Source organism: Erythrolamprus reginae, chromosome 1, assembly GCF_031021105.1.
Source record: "Erythrolamprus reginae isolate rEryReg1 chromosome 1, rEryReg1.hap1, whole genome shotgun sequence".
Taxonomy (NCBI): Eukaryota; Metazoa; Chordata; class Lepidosauria; order Squamata; family Dipsadidae; genus Erythrolamprus; species Erythrolamprus reginae.
In genome coordinates, this window is record NC_091950.1 from 122427452 (window position 1) to 122450519 (window position 23068).

The following is a 23068-nucleotide window of genomic DNA, read 5'->3' on the forward strand; positions in this document are numbered from 1 at the left end:
ATTCCATAACAATATGAAAGTCATTGCAGGCAAAACATCTTGCCTGTACAAGCCTCAAGAGACTAAATAATTTTGAGTTGGGTTTATCAAGATTGCACAGCATACTTTTATATTGACTGGATGTTTAAAGCCTCAATAATATTAGGATATTAAATGTAGAAAACTAGTTTTCTTAGTGTTACCCTACTAAAATACTCTTCTATTGCATGTATTTTAGACTGCCTATCTAGTCAGCTATCTAGAGCATCTTCTCTATAATTTTTGCTTGTGCCCTTTTCTACACACCAAAAAATAAGGAAAGATTAGAATCTTTAAAAAGTAAGGAGAATCAACATGAAACTAACAAAATCTCTAATTTTAATTTAATTTAATTACTGTTAAATTAATAAGATTGCTCCTGTGTATTTAACATTTTTACCTGTGCATTAATTATTGTACTATAGACTGTTTGGGGCTAATACTAGGACCAGAGGGCACAAGTTGTATCACCCAGATATAATTTTGTAAATTACAGTTCATTTTTTTAAAAGAAGAAGCATCCAAAATTATTGTGTCTGTCACATAATTTTCAGTTCTATACATTTTTCTCCCTGTAAACTACAAAAATAATCTGAAATCCAATTTTTAGCAGTAGTTCCTGGTTAATTAGATAACTTCTACAGTGAATTCTTGCTTGCTGAAGTTTGGTTATTTTGTACCAACATTCTGCAGGGAATCCAAAGTGGAAAAGGAGACATATATATAGGATTATTTGCTTTTTATGTGTTTTTTCTTTCTCTTGTTTCTTTCTCTCTTATTGTTTTATCTGCTGGCTAAACGGGATAATAAGATTGAATGGAATCATTTTCAAACAATTTACCTCTTTTTATAACTTGTTTTAGTAACTTCAGTTTATTTAAAACAGCAGCCAGGCCTTATCAAGCAACATTTTTTCTACTGCTCACTATGAGGCGTATCCAAGGTCACCCTCCTTGTAGGAAAACACAAAGCAAGGCAGAAGAACTCAAAAATAACAGAATGTCATGATAATATTACCAAATCTGATTGTTCCCCTTGTCTCCTCCTCTCTCTTTTTAAAAATTGTCCCAATTTCCCACGGTCAGATTTTTCATCTTGTCCTTGATTCCAACCAGTGGTTAGTTACAGAAATATTAGGAAGATCTTTTTTCATTTAGCAAATCATGTTAATAATTAAGCTCACCTTTAAGGTGTTCAGTTTTTTTTCAGGGGGAAGAAAGAGATAATGTTAAAATAGAATGTGGGTACAATTTTTTAATCTTGAAGTATGTCAGAATGAGGGTTCTGATACTACAAATAATTCTGCTAGCACCTTGCAAATATGTTATTTTCCTCTCTCATATCACTTGGGTGTCTATGCTAATAGGGAAAGCTTTCCCCAAAACATCTGAGTTGTATTTCTTGTCAATAGAGATGACCATCTGGATTCTTACTGGGTGAAAGCGCAACTTGGCCCACCTCCCAGCTTCCTGCTATAGTGCAAGACACGCGCTTGCTGTGGAACCCAAATTCCGGGTTCTTGGTAGATCTGTACCAGTCTGCAGCATAGGAGAGGGGTCTAAAGAATGGTAATATAAACACTTACAAGGATTTTTGTTTCCCCCCCCCCCCCTTGAAAATAAGAAGGGGACAGAATGTCATCAACTGAGAGTGCCTTAAATGTAGTTTGCCTTTGCTGCAGAACTTATATAGAAAACTAATAAACTACAAATTGGCAATGTTGCTTTCCCCCCAACTATCCTGTTTCCCCCCCAAATAAGACATCCCCTGATTATAAGCCCTATTGAGCTTTTAAGTGCATGGCAAAAAGGTCAAGCGCTTATTTCAGGGTTCAAAAAAAATATAAGACAGGGTCTTATTTTCAGGGAATGACGGTACTATCTCTCTTTGTTGCTGAATGCAGTCTCAGTCTTTGAGTTAGTTTACAAAAGCCTTTCCCTTTATTTTCCCAGAGAATCCTTGAGGTGGTAGGAGTTTGATGGGAAAAAAACAGGCTGAGATATTCTGAATGTGCTTGTGTTTTTTGTCTAGGCATTGTAAATGTAGACAATATTAGACCCTGTCACATTCACTTAATGCTAAGCAAGGCATTTATAAAGTTAATTTTGCCCCATTTTACAACCTTTCTTGTCATAGTAATTAAGTGAATCACTGCAGTTTTTAAATTAATAACATGTAAGTCTGGATTCTCAATTACGTTTGTATGTCAGAAAATTGCAAAAAGTGATCACATGACCTCAGGACACTGCAACTCTCAGTTACCAAGTGTTTGAATTTTGATCATGCGACCAAGGGGATGCTTCAATAGTTAAGTCACTTTTTTCAGTGCCACTGTAATTTTGAATGATCACTAAACAAACTGTTGTAAGTCAAGGATTTACCTATGTTTATTAAATTTATATGTCACCAGAGATGGGCTTCAGAAGGTTCTGACCAATTCTGGAGAACCTGTAGCAGAAATTTTGCAGTTTGGAGAACTGATAGCAGAAATTTTGAGCGGTTTGCAAAAGCAGTAAATACCACTTCTGACTGCCCCTGTCCCCTCTATTCTCTGCCTTCCGAATCCCAGCTGATTGGGAGCAAATGGGGATTTTGCAGTAACCTCCCTTTGGAGTTGGGTGAGACTGGAGATTTTACAGTATCTTTCCCTAAGTCATGCTCACCAAGCCATGCCACACCCACCAAGCCATGCCCACAGAACCATCACTAATTTTTTTTGGAATCCTACCACTATATGTCATTCATCTGGCAGTTCAACACAAATATATAATGTAAACATACATAATATTGAAGGTAGCCTTTGCTAGCAGACGGTGTTTTTGTTCTCTATGACTTTAATACATTTTTTAAAAAACTCCTTGTTGGTGTTGATCATTGCAGCTGGTGGCAAGAAAATGAAATCCATATGTGATATATGAATAAAGTATTTCCTGTTATCTTTCCCCAGTTGGCCACCCCTCTTCCCTGAATTGGTCTCTATTATACATGTAACAAAAAAATGATCTCTTTCAGTTTCTCCATAATGTACAACATTTTAAGTACGTTCTAGAGTTCAGTGGAGTTTACTGCAAAGTAAATGGATATGAAACTACAGATTTCAAGTGTAAATGTGCCCACATATTCTGGGGATAATTCTCACTGAATTTGGTGAGGCTCACTCTTCTAGTGTACATGTGTCTACCGGTATATAGTTCTGATATGAGGCAGAGCTGCATGAACTGCTTTGAAATGCATTAATGTACTGAACTATTTGTTTGATAAGGAAGAGAAGAAGGTTTTCTGTTTGTATTTCAGTGAAACCTATGCGCACTGCATCACTTGCCACTAAACCCTTGGGCCTAACCTACGGGAAATGGAAAAATACAATCAGCAAATTTGAATAATTCAACTTTGGCACTTGATCAAATATTCTGGTAAAAGAAGACCAAATAAATCAAAATGCTGATTGCATCTACCATGTCTGTAAGTTAGACTCGTGGCTTACCAAGGAAGCTGCCAAATTGGCAGGAATGCAGACAGTGTTAAATTTACACGAGTATCAGACTGTAACTTCATGCTGTTGCTTTTTGACCTGTGCATTTGGAGTGCTGTTTTTTGGGGGAGGGACTTTTTTTATTTACAAAACATCATTTCTGATATGCAGAGTGATTGTGTAGCAAGGAGGATACACACACAGCTTATGTATATATACACACACACTTACTAACAATCCAAAGAATGAAAAAAACCCCAGACAAGATGGAGGGAGGGAGGAAGACAATTGAATCTCAGGGAAAATGGTGCAAATGAAAATTGGTGGTAGATTAGCTTTAACAGAGATATGAAAGAAGTTTTGGATATTAAAAAAAATTATATTTTGGAAGTGAAAAGTGTGTGTACAAATAAAACCTTTTCCTGTCCTGGGATTTGCCTTCCACTCATCTCCTACCTAATTTTGTTCTTGAATTAGTTTGGGAAACGGGTGAAATGAAAAAGTAATTGTGACGAGTGTCTCTTAATCAGGGCTTGTTTATTTATTTATTTATCTATCTATCTATCTATCTATCTATCTATCTATCTATCTATCTATCTATCTATCTATCTATCTATCTATCTATCATTCTATCTATCTATCATTCTATCTATCTATCTATCTATCTATCTATCTATCTATCTATCTATCTATCTATCTATCTATCTATCTATCTATCTAGTCCAATACACAATACATATTGAAGAGAATAGACATGAGGTAATATATATAAAGAAAACTATAAAATAGAGGAGAAGATACACGAAAGGAAGAAAATATATATGATATATGAGATAAAGGAAAGACAATTGGACAAGGGACGAAAGGCACACTGGTGCACTTATGTACGCCCCTTACTGACCTCTTAGGAACCTGGAGAGGTCAATTTTGGATAGTCTAAGGGAGAAATGTTGAGGGTTAGGGGTTGACACTATTGAGTTTGGTAATGAGTTCCACGCTTCGACAACTCGATTGTTAAAGTCATATTTTTTACAGTCAAGTTTGTAGCGGTTAATATTAAGTTTGAATCTGTTGCGTGCTCTTGTGTTGTTGCGGTTGAAGCTGAAGTAGTCATTGACAGGTAGGACGTTGCAGCATATGATCTTGTGGGCAATACTTAAATCGTGTTTTAGGCGTCTTGGTTCTAAGCTCATTGTAGCATGTTAGTTCTACCTGGATACTATAACATCAGGAATTGGAAATAGACAACATACACCTAGTGAAGGAAAAAAATTGTATGTACAGATGGTCCTCGACTTACAACTGTTCACTTAGTGACTGTTCAAAATTACGGCATTGAAAAAAGTGACTTATTACCATTTTTCATACTTGCAACTATTGCAGCATCCCCAGGGTCTTGTGATTAAAATTCAGATGCTTGGCAACTGGCTCGTAGTTATGACAGTTGCAATGTCCTGGGGTCATGTGATCCCCCTTTGTGAACTTCTGACCAGCAAAGTCAATGGGGAAGCCAGATTCACTTAACACTTAAAAGAGCCCAGGTGACGCAGCAGGTAGAGTGCTGTACTGCAAGCCACTGAAGCTGACTGTAGATCTGCAGGTCAGCGGTTCAAATCTCATCACTGGCTCAAGGTTGACTCAGCCTTCCATCCTTCCAAGGTGGGTAAAATGAGGACCTGGATTGTGGGGGCAATATGCTGGCTCTGTTAAAAAAGTGCTATTGTTAACATGTTGTAAGCCGCCCTGAGTCTAAGGAGAAGGGTGGCATAAAAATCAATTAATCAAACAAACAAAACAAAGAAATAAACAAATAATAAACAAATAAATGCATTACTAATTTAATAACTGCATTGTTTCACTTCACAAATGTGTCAAGAAAAGGTCATAAAATGGGGCAAAATTTACTTAACAAATGTCTCAGATTGCAACAGAAACTTTAGGCTCAATTGTACCAGCCCAATTGGTTCTGACCGAATAAATCTACACAGATTATGACAGTGGATACTAGATCCAACCCTTTGGTAGTTGAGGAGATGCTCCCAAGGCTATCAGGTGAAGGCTTTGCAGTGAACATGTTGCACAGTGAGGGGCTGCACTTACCTTTGTTTACCGGGATGCCTCCATGCGGTCGGCGAATGTGGGCAGGCAGTTGTGGTGGGCGTGGGCTGTGTGTGCACGCCCGGTGTGAGATTTGCTTCCTGTGCATGGGCAGGAAGCAAAATCTCATGCAAGGATGCGCACGACTAAGATTTTGGTGATTTTTGCAGGTTTTTTGCTTCTGTGCGTATGTCCTTGAGTGAGATTTTATTATTTATTTATTTATTTATTGGATTTGTATGCTGCCCCTCTCCGGAGACTCGGGGCGACTAACAGCAATAATAAGACAGCGTACAATAATAATCAAATAATGAAAACAATTAAAAACCCATTAATATAAAAACCAAACATACATACAGACATACCATGCATAAAATTGTAAAGGCCTAGGGGGAAAGAGTATCTCAGTTCCCCCATGCCTGGCGGCAGAGGTGGGTTTTAAGCAGCTTACAAAAGGCAAGGAGGGTGGGGGCAATTCTAATCTCTGGCGGGAGTTGGTTCCAGAGGGCCGGGGCCGCCACAGAGAAAGCTCTTCTCCTGGGTCCCGCCAAGCGGCAATGTTTAGTTAACGGGACCCGGAGAAGACCCACTCTGTGGGACCTAACTGGTTGCTGGGATTCGTGCAGCAGAAGGCGGTCCCTGAGATAATCTGGTCCGGTGCCATGAAGGGCTTTATAGGTCATAACTAACACTTTGAATTGTGACCGGAAACTGATCGGCAACCAATGCAGACTGCGAAGTGTTGGTGTAACATGGGCATATTTGGGAAAGCCCATGATTGCTCTCGCAGCTGCATTCTGCACGATCTGAAGTTTCCGAACATTTTTCAAAGGTAGCCCCATGTAGAGAGCGTTACAGTAGTCGAGCCTCGAGGTGATGAGGGCATGAGTGACTGTGAGCAGTGACTCCCGGTCCAAATAGGGTCGCAACTGGTGCACCCGGCGAACCTGGGCGAACGCCCCCCTCGCCACAGCTGAAAGATGTTCTCTAATGTGAGCTGTGGATCGAGGAGGACGCCCAAGTTGCAAACTCTCTCTGAGGGGGTCAATGATTCTCCCCCCCCCAGGGTAATGGATGGACAGATGGAATTGTCCTTGGGAGGCAAGACCCACAGCCACTCCGTCTTGTCTGGGTTGACTTTGAGTTTGTTGACACCCATCCAGGCCCCAACAGCCTCCAGGCTTCCTGTGCATGCAGAGGAAGCAAATCTTGTACCAGGTATGTCCGCCCGACCGCCAGTTAGTTGGAGCTGTGCGCACAGCTCCATTTCCGCTATTGGAATGGCATCCCCCCCATCCTGGGGGCAGCTTGCCCCCAGTGTTGGAGTAGGTCATGTAGCCTCCCTTTCTGAAGGAAGTTGCTTGAAAACAACTCACCTCAAACACAAGACCCAGAGAAGGATCTGTTGTGCAATGTCAGAAAGTTCTTATTTCTGCAAGAATCCGGCTAGTCTTTGGGTTTTATGACATCTGGTGAAGCCAAGCAGCTGCTCCAGAAGATGCCAGAAGGGACTTTTCTGGTGCAGGACAATGTTCATCTCAGCTACCTGTTCACACTATTAGTAAAGACCATTTGAGGCCCTACTAATATAGATGTTAAATACACTGATAGCAAATTCCAGTTAGGCACCGATTCCTTCTTCAAACCTTGGGTTTTGGTCTTTCCTGATGTGGTTAGTCTGAGCCAGCATTATGTTCTTTTTTGTACTATGGAGAGCAGGAGTGATGCTCCTTACCTGTCCACCATGCTTTTGCCTTCTTCACCCAAGGAGATGAGAGTATATCATCCAGCCACTGAGCCACAAGGACATTTCTCCCAGCTTGTAGCACCTCTGCCGACTACACTGAGAGCATATGCACCAAGACAAATTCCTTGTGCAAACAATCACATTTGGCCAATAAAAATTCTATTCTATTCTATTCTACAAGTCAATCGATGCACTGGAAAGACAAACCAACTTTAAAGACACATTCTTAGTCTGCCTGGGTCAAGCAACAGAAGTAGCATTGAAAACATTGGATTTCATTCTGGCAACGGAATGGCTTTAATCCACTGGTGGAATTGAATTCTTAAGCAGGCACAGTAAACAAATTGTTTTTGCCAACAGAAGAGATTATTTTTCTCAATTACTTACTTTTATGTTTGTGCCATGGAAGAAGCACTATGCACAAGTACACAAAGTCAAGGCCGAAAGCTCAAGGCATCTCTTCTTTCTCTGATTAGCTTTGCAGAACTACTTTTGGGTTGTGCAGACGATTGAACTGTGGAATCACAATTGTATCAGGAACATTCAAGCCTCAGAACGGTATTATTTTATTTCCATGGTAATTACTCCCCCCTACTTTTGAGTACATCTAGAGTACCCTTCTTTTCCTTTTACAAGAAAATCATTTAAAGATGGGCATAGCTATGTGACTTGAAGTAGTTCATTATGGACTTGAATCAAGTCTTCTGGCTATTCTATCATTTGTCTTGATGCATTCATAGTCAAACATAAATATATTGGAAGTGTATAAATGTTTGACTCCAATTACAATCAACACAACGGCTTTAATTCCTATTAGGTTAACAAAGAGATTACTTATTCTTTCCAAGTTTATAGACCTTGGATCAGAAAGCCCCCTTTTTTCTCCCTCCCTCTTTCAAGAGGATATTCCTATTTTGAATTAATTAGATCCAAATGATTTGTTGTTAAATTACTCAGTGAAGACTTCTACATATTTCTATCCGCTGCTTCCTCCGCTGGCTTTTGCTTCCTGATCTGGGTGAAAATTCAAGTTTTAAGTTTCAAGTTTTATTGGATTTATATGCCGCCCCTCTCCGAAAACTCGGGGCGGCTAACAACAATCATAAATAATGTACAATAAAATCCAATCCAATATGCCCTCTCACCCGCTGCTTCCTTGTCAAATCGGGTAGAGAGGATAGCAGGAATTAATTGCCACTCCAGCTTCCATCTTTCCCAATTGCTTTAATGCACCTTATATTTATTTATTAGGAAGCTAAACTAATACATCATTGGGTATACAAGAGTAAGAAAGAATTCTTTGCATTAATTCTGCCTTCCACTCCTTCCTCTGTCTTATGTCAACAGTAGTTGGGGATGGAGAATTTGTGTTGTCATATATGTCTTCATATATGTCAAAATCCTTATGAGAGTTATATATACTTTCATAGTTTTATAATTCAACAATGAACGCCTGTGCTATCTGTGTGTGCAATAGGAAGGGGTCAAATCCTAGGGTAGTCTTTTCTAACATAGCATCCTTTGGATGGGGACTACAGCATCCTGAATTCTAATTTGCTTTGCTGATGGACAATTCTGGATGTTATAATCCCAACACATCTGATGCTGTATATCAGGCCAGAGCCAGAATGCTTGGAGGTTTTGTCCTGCCACCTTATGCTATGTTCTTTTGGAATGTTTCTTGCTGTGGGAACTTTGGGTGGCGTGATTGCATAAAGAGAGATTCACTGATTTGCATACCCCATCAAACAGTTTCTATAAGATGCTAAGACTTAAATGAAGATTTATAAATTACAATGATTGGATTTTCCCAATATGCTATAAAAAGAAATTACATTATGGCGCAGTGCAGTATGAACTAGGGTAGTGATTGCACAAAGAAGCTTAAAGCCAAACAAAGGGAAAAGCAATATTCAAGAAATAAATTGCATACAAGTAGCAGTTCATTATGTAGAAATTGTTTGAAATAATGAGAATATCTTCCTAAGTTCATAGTTGCCTTGAATTCACCCAGCAAGTTCCTTTTTCCATTCTCCCAAGAATTTTGGATGATAGATCTTCTCATGATAACAGTTGTGACCGTAGTAGTAGTGAAATTAGAGAAGAAAATTAGAGAATGGAATTTTTTTGAAGTGTATTCAGAGAATAAAATAATGCCAATTGTGGTTGTTGATAAAGAGTTTTATGATTATTGCTATTGTTGATATTCTAAATTATGGCATTTTAATTCTATCCTTATTAGTTTTTACTGTATAATGATCTTTCTGTGCACACTTTAATTAAGATGCTTAGACACTAGTATGCAGTTAACTGCTCATGTTTTAATAGCGTACAAGTGTCATAAATATCTAGCAAACCCTAGAAAACAACAAAGATGGATTTTTAAAAATCTCTTCCCTGCTATCTAGTGGCTACTTAAGGTTTTGTAGCACATGCATGGTAGCTCTAAGTTGACAAGACCAATTTTTTCATGGTTGACTTTACAAAGCTGAAAATGATAAAACAATAGACAATTGCTTTCAAGGTCCAGTCCAATAGGTGAAGACAACATTTTCAATGACTCCTGAAGGGCCATCAGTGATGAGAGTAGTCTAAGACAGTGTTTCCCAACCTTGGCAACTTGAAGATATCTGGACTTCAAGTTGCAAAGGTTGGGAAACACTGGTCTAAGAGAATGGCCAACGATCTCCAGGGAATGATATTCAAAAGTGGGCATGTTCATTTAATGTAGATACTAAAGCTTTGTTGTGATATATTGCAGAGGTCTCCAACCTTGGCAACTTTAAGACTTGTGGACTTCAACTCCCAAAGTTCCTCAGCCAGCTTGCTGGGAACTCTGGGAGTTGAAGTCCAGAAGTCTTAAAGTTGCCAAGGTTGGAGACCCAATATAGTGCTATTGACTCTGTTTTAATAATAATATCTTTATTTATTTATTTATTTATTTATTCATTCATTCATTCATTCATTCATTCATTCATTCATTCATTAGATTTGTATACCGCCCCTCTCCGTAGACTCGGAGCGTTATAAACCACTGAATTCTTCTGGAATTGATGATACGTAAGCACTACAAATTAATAAATGGGTTAAAAAAAGCTTGTTTACAAGAAGTCTAATTGCATGCTCCCTCTGCAGGTTGAGGGAAAATGCTGCTGATAAATTTGAATACCCTCAAAGTGGAAAAATTACAAGAATGTAAAAACAAACAAACTACAATCTTCAATGTTTTCTATTCTTGTTCTCTATTCTATTCTAAATGTTCTCTATTCTATTCTGATATTCGGTAAGTCAGAGTTCTCCAACCTTTTCTGAGTTGGCAGACCAGAACAGGAATGGAGCGAGGGGAATAGGGGATGATTTTGTGGGAGGGACAGGTGTGTGCCTGCACATATGTGGTTCACACGAAGTGAGGCCCTGAGCGCCCATGACACTCATGCGAATGTAGCCCCAAGTGCTCATGTGAGTCATTTGTGAATTAACATGAACAGGAATAACATCCATGTCATCGCACAGAAACCTATGTGCAAGTTTCTGCATTCTCATGTGAAGCTTAGTCCTAAAGCAATGAGAGAAGATTTAAGGGTAGGGACAGGGTGGGGTTGAGTCTTGTGCTCTTATAGAAATCTCTTTCTGCAATGATGCTGCACTGTGAAGGACAATAAAGGGAACTTTATCAACAATTTGTTCTGAGACTGAGAAAGAATAGAACTAGAATAGAATAGAATAGAATTTTTTATAGGCCAAATGTGATTGGACACACAAGGAATTTGTCTTTGGTGCATATGCTCTCAGTGTACATAAAAGAAAATATACATTTGTCACGAATCATGAGGTACGACACTTAATGACTGTCATAGAAAGCAATTCTGAATAAATCAGATAGCTGTATGAAATTTGTCACTTTACCCACATCTGTTCTGTTGGAGTTGGTAAAGAGAACATTTAGCTGTCCTTGATGTGAAATTAGCCAGCTGAGGAATTCATACTTTGGTTTAAGTCCAACCTTAATCTCAAAGACGTTTGTTTAACAGGGTTAACTGGATTACCCTTAGCTGCTTTCAATATGTCTGAATGCTGCACGTGATGAAATGGAAGGCTTCTATTCTGGAATGGAGCATACTTCCTGTTCATTCCATCTGCTGCTGATTTAGGATAATTGAAAAAGTTTTCAACCTTCTTATGGGATCCAAAGAGAATATTCTCCTCCTGGAATTTAATCACTAGGGAAATCATGAACCCAGTTGTCCAAAAATCTTTTAAAGTTCACTGTGTGCTAAATGATCTTTTCCCACCGATGTTATTAAAACATGACCTTTGTTTCTTGCTGAAGTTCATAGACTTTCTTCCTCAGCACATCTACCAATCATCGTATTTCTCTTAATGGAAATCCACAGGAAGCGTTCAGGAGACTGGGTTAAACATATGCAAAAAGGGGGGGAGAAGTGCAGCTAGTAATACTGATACAGCTTCAGGATACCACAGATCAGAAGAATGCATATCCTCTCCAGTAAATAATTACAGCCACTGCTTCATTTTATCCCAAAACATAAAACGAAGCCTCAGGCCCATCTAAAATACAACTATTTAACACAAATAGACTTCACTGCAGACAACGTTGAAAAAGCACTACGCGGGCTAAAACTGTCCCTGTCAATTGGATCTAAGTATTGCCCATAAAATCATATGCTGCAACGTCCTGCCTATCAATGACTACTTCAGCTTCAACCACAACAACACAAGAGCACGCAACAAATTCAAACTTAATATTAATCGCTCCAAGCTTGACTGTAAAAAATATGACTTTAGCAATCGAGTTGTCGAAGTGTGGAACTCATTACCTGACTCAGTAGTGTCAATCCCTAACCCCCAACATTTCTCCCTTAGACTATCCTCTCCAGGTTCCTAAGAGGCCAGTAAGGGGCGTACATAAGTGTACTAGTGTGCCTTTCATCCCCTGTCCAATTGTCTCTCCTTATCTCATATATCATATATCTTTTCTCCCTTTCATATATCTTCTCCTATTTTTATATCTTTTCTTTATATATAATACTGTACTTCATGTCTATTCTCTTCAATATGTATTGTGTATTGGACAAAATAAATAAATAAATAAAATAAAATAAAAATAAATAAATATAAAATTTAATTATAATCGATACATTAGAAAGTGTCCAGACGTACTTTACTAGAAGAGCCCTCCACTCCTCTACTCGCAACATAATACCCTACGCAACCAGATTTGAAGTCCTGGGCTTAGAAAGCTTAGAACTATGTCGCCTTCGGCATGACTGAAGCATAGCTCATAAAATTATCTGCTACAACATCCTACCTGTCAATGACTACTTCAGCTTCAACCACAACAATACACAACAGATATACGGTAAATTCAAAGTGAACTGTCCCGGACGTGACTGTAAAAATACGACTTTAGAAACAAAGTGGTTAATGCCTGGAACTCACTACCTGACTCTGTGTTTTCGTCACCAGATCCCAAAAATTTTACCCTTGGATTGTCCACTTCAGGAAAGTCTCGAGAGCCTGTGGATGGTGAAAAATGGACCCAATGAATTTCCGATTGGGGCATTTTTCACTCTGCAGAGGCTCCAGAGGCTTCAGTGAGCCTTGCACGCATGGGAGGGGCAGCGTGGGAGGGTTGTGCATGCATTATGGATGTGAGCATGCGTGTGCACACTATCGTGCACACTTACACCCTTTTGGCATCTGAGCGAAACAAATTTCACTTAACAACTGTGGGAAGAAAGGTAATAAAATGGAGCAAAACTTTGTATACATATGTTGCATTAGCAACAGAAATTGTGGTCTCAATTGTGATAATAAATCGAGGACTACCTCTCCACAGCCCGCTTATATTTTTGTTTAGTGCCATTTTGTGACATCTTTTAAGTTAGATCATCACTGAATCTCTTAATTTCTGATTCAATCTCTGAATGAGATCATCATTGATCTTTCTGGTGCATGCTGTGACTCTCTTTTCTGAACCATGTTTCAGGCACAGTTAATGTGTCTCGTCCAAATTAAGTCAGAAAGTACTCTAAATAAATATGTTATTGAATATATTCAGCACTCTTATGCAGTCACTACTGTTTTTGCAAAACATTGTTTTAAAAAACTGATAATCAGTATGCTAAAACCTTTTTTGCCTTTGAATATCAGATGGGTTTACCAGAAATCTTTAGGAGTGAGCTGCGGTGAAATGCTCCCGATTTGCTCGTGCCTCTCTGTTGTCAGAGAGCTGGTCGCAAAGGGAGCATGAAGCTCCGCCCACCTGCTCGTATGACGCCATTTGGGTTCTTTTACCTTCTGCACATGCAAGAAAAATAAGATCAAGACCAAATTTGAATCTTCTTAAAATATTCTTTATGTATCCAGCAGATGTGAGAAATACACATGCATGATCAGAAATAAAACAAAACATACTTTAAAGCAGTGATTTTTCAATTTCAGCAATGTTAAGAGGTATGGATTTTAATTCCCAGGATTCCCCTGTGTTGGCTGAGGAATTCTGGAAATTGTAGGAAAACACTCCTTAGAGTTTCTGAGATTGCAGTTTTAAACATACACTTTAAATGCTACAGTTCCCAGCCACTAATAGAATTAAATCTGAGAAAACTTTGGGGATTGGTTATACTTGCACTTCTATTTTTATTCGCCTGAACAAGCTATGTCTGTAATTTTTAGCACTCTGAAAACTTGTCTGACACCAGAGCTCTGTATGAGTAGACTAGGAAATGCAGGGTTATTTTAATCCAAAGCAATGGAAAGGGAAACATGCATTTTTCTCCTTTCAGAATTCTCATTCTTACAGTAGAAAGTAGCACAAATGTGTTTCCCATATTTTGTGGTGTTACTAAGTGAAAACTTCAGCATTACTGTAGCTCTAGAATCAACTAGTTGAAAATTATTGAATCGCTGACCTGTTTCCATTAATAAATCATTTACCAAACTCTCTCTATAACAATCCTCAATTTGCCTGCTTCTCCATGTTTGTTGTTTTGTTTCCTTCAGTTATTCAAGATGTATTGCTATAAACTGTAACAAAGAAATATAGTTCATATCTTAGAGAAGGGAGGAGCAATCTCTTAGCAACTAGGAGTCCATTTTCTGATGCCAAGAGTCACTGTGGTTTGGGTTATCTCCTTATCCAGTACAGTCCAACGTAATAGTATTATGTTTTGACCTCTGGACCTCTTCCTTTTTCGGTTGATAAAAGCCTCCAGGGAGAGGACAGGAGACATAGTCAGGATGGTGGGAAGTATATCTTTGAGGAGGTGATGGTGGTCCGCCTTGTCCTTGAGAAGTCCGCTTTGAGGAGAAGATTGTTGAGAACGTGTTGGTGGAGGACCCAGAGGGAAATGTATTATTTTAACTGGTTTCAGACCTGGAATATAGTATAGAGACAACATTGATCATACTTAATGGATGAGTGAAACCTTACAGGTGATACTTGATTTCACATCAGCCCTTGAAATCATCTACACCAGATGCCAAATGTGCATCGTCACACGACGTATCGGGACTTTTCACCCCTTCACTAAACCGGGCATGGGTGTGGCCAGTGCGTGACGCATCTGGCCCACAGGCTGCAGGTTTGACAGCTCAGGTCTACATGGTAGTCTTCTAGAGAGGGTTCGGTTTGAGGGCTATTCTTCTGTAGTAGTTCCAGTCAGTGGTGATAGTGGGGAGAAATCATGACCTAGGTTCCTCAGTTATAAGAGAATAAGAGCTCTCCCTATTTTTTTTTCAATAGCTAAATGAAGCTACTGGGTGAAGTCATGCATTGAAAAGTCATCCACAGGCACAGTTATCTTTGCATATTGCACTGATCAAGTGATATCAAAATGTGTCCAGGTTCCTATAGGGTGTAAGTGTCTGAATTGGGAAGAATAGGTTGAAACGCCCTCCCAGAGCCTCCGTGCAAACCAAAAATCAGCTGGCTGGCACACACGTGCATGTTGGAGCTGAGCTAGGGCAACGGCTTGTGTGCTGGCAGATATGGATCCGTGTGCCACCTGCGGCACCTGTGCCATAGGTTCACCATCACTGCAATAGCCATTTCATTCTGAAGAAATACTGTCTTTAGTTGGAGTCATACTCTCTCACAGAACTGGCTCATAATTTGGGAATCCTGGACTCACAACATCTGTTTGGTGAGTAAATGGCAGCTGTGCCCAAGAAGTTTAACAAAATTGAACGGGTCCAAAGACGGGCTACAAGAATGGTGGAAGGTCTTAAGCATAAAACGTATCAGGAAAGACTTAATGAACTCAATCTGTATAGTCTGGAGGACAGAAGGAAAAGGGGGGACATGATCGAAACATTTAAATATATTAAAGGGTTAAATAAGGTTCAGGAGGGAAGTGTTTTTAATAGGAAAGTGAACACAAGAACAAGGGGACACAATCTGAAGTTAGTTGGGGGAAAGATCAAAAGCAACATGAGAAAATATTATTTTACTGAAAGAGTAGTAGATCCTTGGAACAAACTTCCAGCAGACGTGGTAGATAAATCCACAGTAACTGAATTTAAACATGCCTGGGATAAACATATATCCATCCTAAGATAAAATACAGAAAATAGTATAAGGGCAGACTAGATGGACCATGAGGTCTTTTTCTGCCGTCAGACTTCTATGTTTCTATGTTAACCAGTTTAATTCCTGTGGTTACTTTAGCTCCTGAGGTTCTTTGGCAGTAAGTAGTGAGGAACACTATAGGGTGACATGAGGGAAGTGCTATGGGTTTGAAAGAGTGAAAACGTCTCTGCAAAAATATCCTGAGTCAATTGCTGGTTTTCAGTTGGTCTGATTACTTTTCACAACAGATGGCAAGACAGAAGAAATCTTGTTTATCTAGGAGTGACAAATGCATCAGATTGTGCTTTCCTAAAACTAGGCTCCCAGAAGAATAAACTTTGGCTCAGCACACTAAGTATAACATTCTTCAAAAGTGGGAGATTGAGTGCATCAAAACAAGACTTTTGTTCTGTCCTGCGTGCAATTTCTCCTACCTTTCTTTAATTTGACTTTATTTCTCTTCTTGTTTTAAGCTACTTTGCTATGTCTGCTTTATTTATTTACTTATCCATCATATCAGTAAAGGAAAATATTTGTAGCTCTTGGTTGAAATGAAGGGTCTTTGGTGCTCTCTGACCTTGCTTGTAGATACAGTGGTACCTCTACTTAAGAACGCCTCTACTTAAGAACTTTTCTAGATAAGAACCCGGTGTTCAAGATTTTTTTGCTCCTTCTTAACCATTTTCTACTTAAGAACCCAAGACTGGAAAAATTTCCCAGGAAATTTGAGAGCAGCACAAAGCCTTTAATCCTGGCCATCTCAGGCTTTTCTGGGCTGCCAGAGAAGCCTTTCGGCAGCGCTTAAGAATGCTTTGGCAGTCCAGAGTGAACAAAGCATTTTCCTTTCTCTGGGCGCTTGGAGAGGGAATAAATCTCTGCAGTGCCCAGAGAAAAGAAATGTTCCCCTCGCTCTGGGCAGCCCAGAGCGAACGGAGCATTTTTCTTTCTCTGGGCACTTGAAGAGGGAATAAACCACTTTGCTGTAGTGACTCCCTCGCGCTGCCTCTCACACACCTGGTGTGAGGTTGCCTCCCAGAGTGCCTGGGCACAGAAAGGCAAAAGGGGGCACTTTGCCCCGGCCAAATCAACTCAGCTTCAGCTAAACCAAGGAGTCACCACAGTGAAGGAAAGGCACTGGCTACAAAGCGAGTGGGTGAGAGGAGAGGGGAGCCCTTCAGCATGGGAAGGAAGAGGAAGCAGGTAGCAGCAGCAGCAGCCGCCTTTCAGTCAAGGGAGTGGGAGTTTTCCCCCTCTTGCCCACCGGGGTTTCTCTCTTTGGTGCAGTGTATGGGAGGCAGCCTTGCACTGGGTGTATGGGAGGTACATGCTCCTACTCGCCGCCTCAGAGTCCCTCTTTTTTTTTAAGCCTTAAAGTTTTGGATTTTTTTAAAACTCCCCTCACCTCCCCTTCTTCCTTCGGCAGCGACTGTCCTCCTCCCCTTCTTCCTCCTCCTCCTCCCAACCAAATTCTGAGATTTTATTTCTTTCCTAATGGGTTTGCACACATTATTTGCTTTTACATTGATTCCTATGGGAAAAATTGCTTCTACTTAAGAACTTTTCTACTTAAGAACCTGGTCAATGTCATCAGTTCTAATTGACCAGTCACACAAGATAGTAAGAGACTGATGTAACATGATCCAGAGCTTCAATGGGAGCCACAATCTACCATTAGTTTGGGACAATCTCCCAAATTCAGAAAACTCTTGATTTTTCCTGATTTGGTGAGAATGTCCTCTGCCAGCTGATACAAAAGAGAATGATTGATACAAACTTGAAAGCTGCTATTGCAGTGGTTGTTGTAAATGTTCCTATAACACTTTCTATAGCAGTCTAGGGATAAAGCCCCAGATAATGTCATGTGGTAGCCTGAACACAAAGCGAGAATATTGCTTCAAACAGAGGCAGAGCCCTGAAAGCTGCTTTATATAGATCTAGGTCAGGGATCCCCATTGGCAACTTTAAGACTTGTGGACTTCAATTCCCAGAAGTCTCCAGCATAGCTGGCTGGAGAATTCTGGGAATTGAAGTCCACAAGTCTTAAAGTTACCAGGTTTGAAGACCTCTGCTCTATGTGTTGGCATGGCTTTCTGACTTCTTTGAAAATCCTTGGCTGATCACTTTTGCTTAACCCTTCATTGCTGTTGATATGTTCTTCAGGGTTGTTTTTGTTTTTTTTGAAAAATCTAACCGTTATTATCTGATCAGATCCTTACATGCTCAGGTTGTTTCTTGAAATTGCTGCGGGTACTTGATTGTTTAATCATAAGCAGGAGGCCTGGTCTTGTCTCTTCAGCCTCTGACTCAGAAGATTCAGATGAGACCATTGACAATGCCTTTTTTACATTACCAGTTGAAACAGTTGCTTTGCCCTACAAATGCAAAGTTGGATTCAACTGTTTTGTTGGAATTGTATTACAAAAAACCAGGGTATTTTGAAATGATGCAATCTGGTTACCTCAGTAGCCTAATTGTCTCAGCTTGTCCTAACAACACAGAGCAAGGGTGTGCAAATGCTTCAGATTATTTATCAGCCAAGAAAGTTAAAAAAAAGTATTTGTAAGTTTGGAAGTTTCATATGGAAACGGAAATCCAAAATATTTGACCTGACGTCAGCCTTGAGGAGAGATGATTTCTCTGATACGATGCCTCTTTAGACCCAACAAAATATTATTTATAGTCCCCCTAAAACACCAGTGAGGAATCAAAGTGGGAGCTAAGAAGAAGATCTTAGAAAGTATGAGTGAAGATGACTCAGTTTGATTAACATCACTAGACAGGAGGTGGAAGTGAGTCAGTTGTGGCTGCATAGACAATCACTATATTTTTCAAGACCATGAAAACCTGATTGTTTTCTTAACCTTTAATGATAATTAACATATCTATCTATCTATCTATCTATCTATCTATCTATCTATCTATCTATCTATCTATCTATCTATCTATCTATCTGTTCTGTCTGGGTCCCTCCAGAAGCAAACACCAACCCAAAAAGAGAAGCCAGACACACTGGTAAAAATCAAAGGCAGTTTATAGAATTCAAAGCAAACACAGGTAACAGAAAATGTCCTTACAAACAGGAACACGCTGAAACTTCAAAGATGTTTCACGAAGGCCATGAAGTAAAACAGGATTCTTGCTGTCAAAAACAACGCTGGAGATAACAAACATACGCCTCCCCCAAGTCTTCCAGTCTTCTAGGCCACAAGCCAAGATCAGAGACGCCGAGAAGCAAAGCAGGGTCACCGAACTTCCAGTTGATAACGCTCCACATGGCTGAAAGGGCTTGCCAGCCTTTTAAACCCTGCTGAGGAGAACCACACCCAAACCCAGCTGTTGTCAATTCAGTGATGCCAATACCTTTCTAATTGGTCCTGTCTCTGAGCTGCACGTCGCTGTCTCATGTCAATTATAGCCTGTGCTTCCTCATCCAATGAGGCCAGGCTACTGGCTGGGGAGAGCCCCCCCCCGGGGCTCTCAGGCTGCTCCCCCTCATCCTCTTCCTGACTTTCCTCTCCCCCGTCTGCCTGGTCCTCCCCCTCTTGTTCACTGTCCTCCTCCTCCTGGCCTGGATCCAGCAGAGACGCAGCCGGTCCCTGAGGAGCCTCAGGCTGAATCACAACACTATCTATCTATCTATCTATCTATCTATCTATCTATCTATCTATCTATCTATCTATCTATCTATCTATCTATCTATCTATCTATTGGATTTGTATGCCGCCCCTCTCCATAGACTCGGGGCGGCATACAATGAGTAATGAGTAGTAACTACATATATTACAAGCATTAATAGTCAATCTACTGAATACTCAGCTTTGCACATCGCACTAAGGCATAGTAAAATCTGTTTAGTTTACTGTGGTATTTTAACTCAGACGCTATGTACTATCAAACATGGGTTTTGATGAATTAGATTACTGCACAATTGTACCTGTTCAGTTGTTTATTCAATAACTCATGATTAAACAATCCATGGACTGATGTGATGTATCATCCAGTTCAATGGGTTTCCAAGGCTGAGAAAACAGGACAGGCTGCTGGAAGCCTTCAGTAGGACCAAGACAGTAGGACAGATTCATGCTTGGATCAAAGAACAAGGTGGCCCATTCTTGTATCCCATCTGCCATGCCCATTGAATAGGTAGCATTCTCCATAGAACCAAAGGCGTCATGCTGCTCATTGGGTGTGGTATGGAGCATATAGTAATAGCAATAGCACTTAGACTTCTATACCGCTTCCCATTGCTGCAAGCGGCTTACAGACTCAGCGTATTGCCCTCCCCCCCAAACAATCATTTTACCAACCTGGAAGGATGGAAGGCTGAGTCAACCTTGAGCCAGTGAGGATTGATTTCCTGTCAGTCAGCAAAATTAGCCTGCAATTCTGCATCTAACCCCTGTATCACCATGGCTCATAATGCACAGATTTGCCTTAGTACCTTGCTACTTCTTGGCACATGCAACCTGATGAAACCACTTTGACCTAACTAGCAGCTGGTACAGTGGCCACCCGAGCACTGGCATTTTGGGATCATTCCATTACGTTTGTAGTCTAGATCAGTGTTTCCCAACCTTGGCAACTTGAAGATATTTGGACTTCACCTCCCAGAATTCCCCAGTCAGCAAATGCCCAATGGATGGAGACCCTTGTCAGGTGTGTCTTTGTACATGTTGTTGTATACTACAAGTGACCAGATCTCATCTTAGTTTTTGTATGTGTGCTGGGTTTTATGTATTTTTATATTATGAGCTGCCCAAAGTAAGTTTGGAGTCTAGTGGTGGGATGGAGAGAGAGCCACAGGCTGCAACTATTGAAGAGCAAAAGATGCTAAAAAGGCTGCAGATTTGCCCATTCTAAAACCAAGAATAATTTCCATTCCTTTCATTTTGAGATCCTTTCATTTTGTTTTGTATCAGGGGTTGAGTAGTTTGCTCCTAATGGAAACACTAGATTTCTGATGAATAAGAGTGACAGCAGTGTTTTAGTACATTTCATGGAGAAATGAAATTCTAAGTGATAGTCTTCTCTTTAAGCCAAATCAATGAGATGCTGTTAGGAAAAGTTCAAAGGCAGTTTCAATATTCTTTTTTTCCTTAGCAAAGTGATGGATGACTTAAACCTAAAATGGTCACCTAACATCAAAAACATTATCAAAAAAGCACAACAAAGAATTTCTTGCTGCGCCAGCTCAGGAAGCTCAAACTGCCCAAGGAGCTGCTGATACAGTTCTACAGAGGAATCATTGAATCTGTCATCTGCACCTCTATAACTGTCTGGTTTGGTGCTGCAATCCAACAGGACCTACACAGACTTCAGAGAATAATCAGAACTGCAGAAAAAACAATTGCTGCCAACGTGCCTTCCATTGAGGACCTGTATACTGCACGAGTCAAAAAGAGGGCGGGGAAAATATTTACTGACCCCTCACATCCTGGACACAAACTGTTTCAACTCCTACCCTCAAAACATCACTACAGAGCACTGCACACCAAGACAACTACTAGACAAATCACTCTACTAAACAAATAATTCCATCAACACTGTCAGACTTTTTACTAAATCTGCACTTCTATTTCTACTAGTTTTTCTCATCATTCCTATAATCCTTTTCCTCCCATTTAGGACTGTGTGACTGTAACTTGTTGCTTGTATCTTAAGATTTTTATTAATATTGATTGTTTCTTCATTGCTTATTTGACCCCTATTACAATCATTAAGTGTTATACCACATGATTCTTTACAAATGTATCTTTTTCTTTTATGTACACTGAGAGCATATGCACCAAGACAAATTCCTTGTGTGTCCAATCACACTTAGCCAATAAAATTCTATTCTATTCTATTCTATTCTATATTTGAGGTGAGGTGATAATATAAGAATTAATAATCAAACAGAAACATAGGAGATCTTTTAGAACTTACTATCTGTGCTATATTTTCATTCCCACGAGGGGGAGTGTTGAGCTTGCTGCTTTCCTTCTTTAGGATAAATGTGAATCTTTGAATTTGTAGGGCCTTGTTGCTGAAAGCCTTCAACACTGAAACTAGTTGTTTTTAAAGAAAGTCTCCAAGCCTTGTCTTAAAGTTTAAAAGGTTTTGATTGGCTTCTGCCATAACTGAAATTCTTGCAGAAAATCCCTTTGAGTTCAATAAGATGAAAAAAAGGATGCTTTGTATTTCCATGCTATAGCGCGAGATGTTGGTGTAATTAACATTTTTTTATTTTTATAATATGGATAGATGGCAGGATGTCATGATGGTTAAAGAGCTACACTGGATAACCAGTGATGCATTCTTACCATTACCTGTAGAATGGTGGTTGTGAAGAAAAAGAGACAGTTGTTTTTGCGTTCTTGGGCGAGAGGAAGCAAAATATAAATGAAAATGGTAGTAAAATATAAACAAATACAGTACATAACCTGATACTGATCACACTGTTCACTTTGAGAGTAACTAGTTCTAGGAGAAGAAAAAAGAAATGCCTAGCTTACACGGACATAATTAACAATATGTCTCTAAAACCTTATCTGTCTTTGCAACTACTACAATATATACTGTATATATTGATTAATATTGCCCATAGCGTTTTGTTTGAACTTTTCAACTCTTTTTTTCTAGACCTCTTCAATCCCATTCAACCATGACCCACTAGATTTCTCCAAACTATTTCTTTTACCTTTATATACTGTATTTGTTTTTCAATTTGACGCTCATTCTCGCTATGCAGCAAATACATCTAAAAGCATTTCTTTCATACAATTCTCTTGCGTTTAGTTTGCATTCATAAAGTTCCAATTCATCGTCTATCCTATCTTTTCTTATTTTACCAAGCAAAATTTTTAAGTAATTCATTCCACTACGTTCAACGCCTGTTTCTTTTGACACTGCTCTCCTGGAATCCCCTCTCCTGTCCAGATGTACTCTATAATACTCAGCTGTCTACTGGCCTGCTTGCAAGCTGCCTAAAGAAAGACTTGTTGTGACCAGGAGTTGCAACTTCCTGCCACTTTCCCCATTGATGTTGATTATTGGAAGCTGGCAGGAAGTTGTAAGTCCTATTCATGTGGAGTGTTTGCTTAACAAATTACATTTCTCTCGTTGATGATGGCAACAAGGATGGCCAGGATTGTTGTTGCAA

General features: G+C 39.7%; 1 protein-coding gene and 1 pseudogene across 3 annotated transcripts in view; both read left to right on the plus strand.

Moving 5' to 3' along the window:
- DENND2B (DENN domain containing 2B) overlaps nt 1–23068 on the plus strand; it is a 189750-nt gene that overhangs the window by 17005 nt on the left and 149677 nt on the right. The window lies entirely within an intron of this gene.
- Nucleotides 5482–7550, plus strand: LOC139162841 (cytokine-inducible SH2-containing protein pseudogene; annotated as a pseudogene).